This window comes from Erithacus rubecula, assembly GCF_903797595.1.
Source record: "Erithacus rubecula genome assembly, chromosome: 6".
Taxonomy (NCBI): Eukaryota; Metazoa; Chordata; class Aves; order Passeriformes; family Muscicapidae; genus Erithacus; species Erithacus rubecula.
This window is the reverse complement of record NC_136688.1, coordinates 18848016-18854603: the sequence shown is the minus strand read 5'-3', so window position 1 is coordinate 18854603 and position 6588 is coordinate 18848016.

The window sequence follows — 6588 nt, the reverse complement described above, 5'->3', positions numbered from 1 at the left end:
TTCCAGGAGCTCAATCTGCTTAATCTATCAAATCTAAGGTGAAAGGGTGGTTGCAGTAGTCATTATATGAGAAATGTAATTTATATGTTCTTATAACTAATGACAAATACCATTTTCCTACAGAGGGCTTTCTGAAATCTATCAGATGAAAATAAAGCAAGTTCTGATGTTTGAAATTGATAAATTGAGAGGCAGGGGATTAAATATTTTTTAAAATCTGGACCCCACTTGCCAGCAAGCCATGGATTATGTCTTGCTGGACACATCTTAAATCAAGAACAGACATTGCTTCATAAAATATGAATTGCTGGAATGACTTGTGGCTTTTTCAGCTTTCTGCTACTCCTGACAAGGAAGTATGTGCTACATGTTGGTTGCAATGGTTTTGGATGTGGACTGGTGGCCGTTAATGCATCTTTTTGTTTTTCCCTTAGGACCTACTAGAATTTTAAAAGTCCATTTATTAAAAGAAACAGCTAAAGCATCTTTTTTTCCTGCTTAGGAACATTAATTTAAAGTGAGTTAAACTTTTACATAGTGTTTACAAATTGAGTTCCATAAAACATCCTGACTACATGGAAATGACAGTGATTGATGGGAAGTAACACACACACAATTAATAGTGACTGAATTGCTAATTACAGGATTGACATCTCGTTTGCAATGAGATGCTGCAGATCTTTTGCAAAAAGAATGGGCAGCACTGTCATGTTATTTCTCATTTTCCTTCAGCTGGTAGTTTGATGCCCTGTAGTTAAAGTTCAACTAAAGATTCATTCTCATCTTGTAAAATTCTCTTGCAATGTGAGAAAGGTCTTAGGAGGAAAAGCAAAATAGTTACCACTCTCCAAGAATTAACTCTCTCCTGAGACTTTCTCCTACCCAAGATAAATTGTGCTGCACTGTTACTTGTTTTTTTAGTTACACCAGCTTTCTCACCCTTTCTGCTTCATTTCCCTGGCACACAGAAAACGTAAATAGTGCTGTGTTACAGAGAATGGTTATACCTGCTTAAGAAGAAAGTGCATTTGAAACAGTACATTTTATTAAGGAAACTCTGGTAGCTGGAAGCAGTGATTTCAGGAGTTAAACTAAGGAGTGGCCTTTAAACTGTAGGTAGGTGCAGCAAATGCTGGGACTCACAGAAACGGGCTGGCCAGATGCAATCTGGCAGATTTGGGTTAATCTGGTCACTTTAGCTGGCACATGGATACAGAGAACAGTGCAGCTCCTCACTGTCCCGGGCAGGATTGTGTGGGACAAGATGAATAAGGTTTGGATTTTAAAGGATTTTACAGGATTTTAAAGTAAGTGCTGTGGTCTGGCACAAGAGGCAGCAGTAGGAGAAAAACAGACAATGGCAGATCAGCACTGGCAGAAGCTGCAGGGTGTAAAAAAGGGACTCTGGGTTGCTCCCACGGCTGCAGAGCTGCCTCTGTTTCTTCACTGCCTTCATGAATAGGGAAGTCAGTGGGATGTATCCCCAGCACTCCCACAGGTTTTGCCTCAGGCTTTCTTAGAAGCAGAAATTTTTGTAAGAAGAGAGTCTTTTGGCTCAGGTGATTTCAGAGGTATGTGCACACCCTTTGATATGATTCCACCCTTCATCTGTTAACATAATTAATTTACAAGACTGATGTATGAAATGTGCTCCCTGCAGCCTGTGGAGAGGATCAAAAATGGGCTCAGTCAAATCCAGCAGAGTTCAGAAATATCTACGAGTCTGAAAGAGGAGGAAACTCAAACAGAAGCACAGAGGAAGCTGAGCTATAAATGGACATTCTAGGGCAGAAATATTTCTTTACCTCTGGGAATAGCAGTGTGCAGAGGAGACCTCTGCCTGCCCCCAAGCATTCTGCACATCTGCCCTCAATGAAGAAAATTCAATTATGGATTTTAATCACAAGCCTTGAAAATGAAAATTAATTATTTTCCAAGAAATAAAAAGAAGTAACTTCATTATTATTTGAAGGACTTAACTGAGATATTTCTTTTCAATAAGAGCCCTAAGTGCACACACCCAGTGGAAGAGGCTTAAGATGCTTTCTTTTTGCTCTTTTTTTTGGGGTGCTTGTGGTGTTACAATGTTGCAGAAGGATGGTCTTGGCTTGGTCTGCATCCTCATCATGGCCAGTTAGGTGGGATGAATGAGTGGCCTCACAAGTAGGTAAAAAACCTCTTTAATTTTGAGGTTTTATAACTGAGGGAATAGAGTCAGAAAGTGCTCAAGTTTCCCCAGGTCTTGCTGAGGACTGGTGAGAGCAGTGGGGGACAGAAATGTTATCTTGTAAGTAATTATTCAAACAGTAGGAGATGTGCTCACAGCTTGCCACTATTTGCTTAGAAAATCCAAGATGGAACTGTATTATACAGGGAGGTCACACAGGGGCAGTCTCCCGTGGCACACAACCTTTCACCTTTCAGGCTCAGTAGTAATAGGAATGGAAAAGGAAAAAACAGGCTTCTTAGACATTATTTCACTGCTTTCTATGACAGAATCTTGGAAACTCCAAAGTATTTTGAAATAGAAAAGTAACTTATACTATTTTTGAGGATTGGAGTAAGAACAGTGTCTGAGAGTTGTGATCCTTTACTGGTCCCTCTAATAAAATATGATATGACAGGAGTGCTAAGTGCCTTTAGCTTAGCAATTGGACCTCTAATTCCTTCTGCAAGAGTATCTGGTTTACTCATTTTGACAGCTAAAATGTGAGAACAGCTAGTAGTACATGTACCCATATGAACAAAAAGTGCTTTACTTTCCCTAATAACCAGGATCAACCAGAAGGAGAATGTTCCCTGCATTTTCCTGTATCCACCAGTCCTTTTACTGTCCTTGCATAAAGCATAAGGAATGGAAATGCCACAGTGCTCAGTCAGTTCTACAGATTACAATTTGCTTTCATGGCTGGCACAGACAATAGGGATTTACTAATGGCAGAGGAAGAAATGCAGCACTCAGAGGCTCAGAAGAGATTTTGGTTAGTTTTGTGCTTACTCGACCTTCTGTCCAGCCCTTCCCCAGGTGAAGTTGTGTGGAATATGACTTTACATCCAAGGCAGGAGTACAATGTACTTGTGTTTGCTGGCTAAGGTCCTGGATATTTTTGGTATGCTAGACAAGTTACAGCCAAAGCAGAGCACAGAAGCTCCACTTTCCATACATTGCTGTTGCTGAATGCACAAAACCACCCAGGCCTGTCAGGGAAATCACCGCTTTTCTTGTTCATACTTGCACAACAGAATCATGTCCTTGCTTCTGTCCCTGTAGTGGCAGAGATATTTTGTGGCAGATTAGCTAACATAACATGCCTGATGGGTTAATAGTAAAATTTAATAATAAAATAGGTCTGTGGTTGGCAATGTTTATGCCAAGCATGGTATGGTTCATGGTAGTATGGTTCATGCCTGATGGGCTGGTCCTGGTGCAAGGAAAGTTGCTGTAAGTGGTTGAAGGAGGTGGAAGAGGTGATGCTTAAGAAGTAGAACTGGTTGTTTGACCTGAAATCAAACACATCTCCATCCCACAGAAGCAAAATGGTTTTTCCAGTAAGAGTCAACAGACACTGGATGATAAAGTTTTCCTTGCAAAGGCATTTGATGATGCTGATAAAAGGAACCTAAGTAAACAGTAATAATAATAATAACAAAAACGAGCTTCACAGAAAATTATTCATGACTTGTAATCAGCACATATGTGAGTGATCTTTCTCTGGTTATTTTGGTGAAGTACTGGTATGCATTACATATATGCACTAGATTATTAATGTAAGCATTTCATTGTCTTAGAGGCTTGGTATTCCCAAGAGTCATGTGAGAATATCTGCAATTTTAAAGGAAATTATTGAGTAAAATGGGTGAAGTCAAATGGGATTTTGTGTTTGGAAGATGAGGTGAAGTAGTGACTCAAGAGCTAACAATTTTCTCTGTTCTCTTTGGAGAGGACAAGAACCTCTTTCCTGCTACATGGCTCATGTTTGAGGAGGATGAAAGACAAAAGCCTGAAAATGTGAGTATGTGCAGGCAGAGAGAGCCCCCATGTTTTCACTCAGTTCTCAACCCACAACCCACCCACGAGGTCAGGAAAGAGGCAAACCCTGTGAGGTGGGAACTGTCTCTGTGTCCTCACCCAAAAGAGCCCAGCTGTGATAACTCCTCTGCCAGGGAAGTGTCAGGGACATTCACACAAATCCTGAATTTGTTCATCTCTGCTGATTGTGGGCCATCATCTCATCAGGTGCCAGCACTCCCAAAGTGTCCTGTGGTCCACACCTTTCCATCACCCATGTGAACCTCTCCTCCAGGAGTGTCCCTGGGCATTCACACCCAAATCCCAGCCACTAGAACCCAACAGACTGTGTGTTCCATGCATTTCCCTCCTCACCTGATGGATCCAGCCAGCACCCATCACTTCAACCAGCAGACACTGGGACTGCAACACCTCATTGCAAGGCCCTCAGGTGGGGACATCTTTCCACTCTAGTCTTCCCTTTGCTCTCTTTTCCTCATATGCTTCCCTAAGGGATGTTTTTATACTTTCCTATGTCATCCTGTTAAAGATAACAATGACCCAAATGGCCACATGCCTGCTTTCCATTGCCACCAAATTTTTCTAAAATAAACCTCACAGATTTCCAGTTACAAACACTGATCATTCAAAGTTGCTTCACTCTAATCCATTAATAAAAACCTGGGTCACTCTAACCTCTGTGGGGCTGGCTTGGAACAGCTTGCCTCCTTTTAGTTTTTCTTGTGAATACAGAAGATCTAATTTGTCTGTGTACCTAATTACTGGCACCATGCAGAGCCATAGGAGGCAACAGGGCACCTTGAGCACACAGCTGGAGCACAGAAAAAAGCAGGGTTAATATACAGGGAACCAGGGTGTTTGGCCCTGTGTTGGGTCATAACAGTGCTTGAAATAAACACAGTTCTTCACTTTTTGTTAGAAAGAATTGCCTCTGATGAGAAAAACCCCCAACATGTTTTATGGGAATTTAAGGATATTAATATAATTTAAATAATTAAACTATTAAATGCTATTGCAATCAGCAGATAATTATTTATTAATGATATTTAAATATAGTTGTAAAATTATCTCAATTATTTTATAACATTTAGTTAATGATTTAATGGTCACATGCACTTTCTAAAAGGATATTTCTGATTAGACTCTGGAAAAAGGTCATTTTTAATAGCAAACCTTCCTGTACCTCAGAGAACATGCAGAAGTTTCCAAAGCTTTAAAATTTACAGAACAAAACCTGCTAGGATGACAAAAAGGACCCATCACCTGGTGTGGTCCAGCACTTTCTGTTTTGGGATCAGGATTAGGGGCCGATGTACAAGGATGGTAGGTTTGTATGACATCAGATAAATAAAGCATTAAGCTCTAGCTCCAAAACTCACATTTTCTCCATACCCCAGTGATGGAGTGTTGAGATCAATATGCCAATGAAAAATAGACACATTGGTTAACAGATTCATTCCTGAAAATACTTTCCTTATTCATAGTATGTCATAGAAGAAAAATGAGGGACACCACACTTTGTCAAGCAGTATTAAAATATGTATTAATCTAGCTGAGAGTTCTAGGGATGCAATTTTAAAATAGTTATTTCAGTATTTTATCATTTTCTGCTGAGTGCTTTGATTTGCCTAACAGGTTTGTGCTTTATCTGGTTCTCTTTTAGCAGGTTTTCACTGTGTAGCTTTGATCTGGAATAACTGGGACAGAGGAAAGTCTTTAACAATTCTTTTCTTACACGGCAAATGGCATTTTTTCACAGGTATTACATTCATAGATACATTAAGAAACCATTTTCATTGGATCTAGTCACATAACAGATCTGGAAATCTGGAAACAAGTACTCAGACTATAAATTACAGAGCTACAAGGGCTGAATTTGCTTTAGTGAGTTTGTTTAGTCAGTTTTGGATGGCAATGGCAAATGAGGCAGGGCAGCTCACAGGAGAGTGTCCCCAGCTCTGTGCTGTGCATGGTTAAGTGTACCCAGACCCAAAGGACTGGCCTGTGCTTGATTCCCATGGACCTCAGTGAGCCAAAAATACACAATTCAGGGTTTCACTGAACTGGGCCAAGCTGCAGTGGAGTGCTTTGACTCCAAGTCTGTTAATTTATAACCTAGTGGTGATATCACAAGGAGCAAGAGGCCAACATTTTTAAAATCTGAACTGAAATACATTTGATCATGAGATCTTTTTGTTGTAAAGCTGAAGTTGAGAGGAACACAAGATACTCCCAGTAAAATGAAAGCAGGTCTTGAAGAACCCAGTATCATTCCTTCTTTAAAAATGTAAGACCAAGAATTTCAAAATTTAAAAACTAATTCTAAGGCCAGAAGATAGGTATTTCCATTTTCTCTTTCCTAAAGTGCTAGTTCATATAGAGAGCAAAATTGCTGTGGGAGCAGAAACCCTGCCTGCCTATAAAAGTAAATACCTTTGCAACCCTGTAAATGGATTTTTCAGAAATGGAGAAACAGTTAGTCAGAGCATAGTTTCTTTAACAATTCCCAGTTTGATGCTTAGGTAGCCCATTTCACTCTATTTAAAGAGTCATGATTA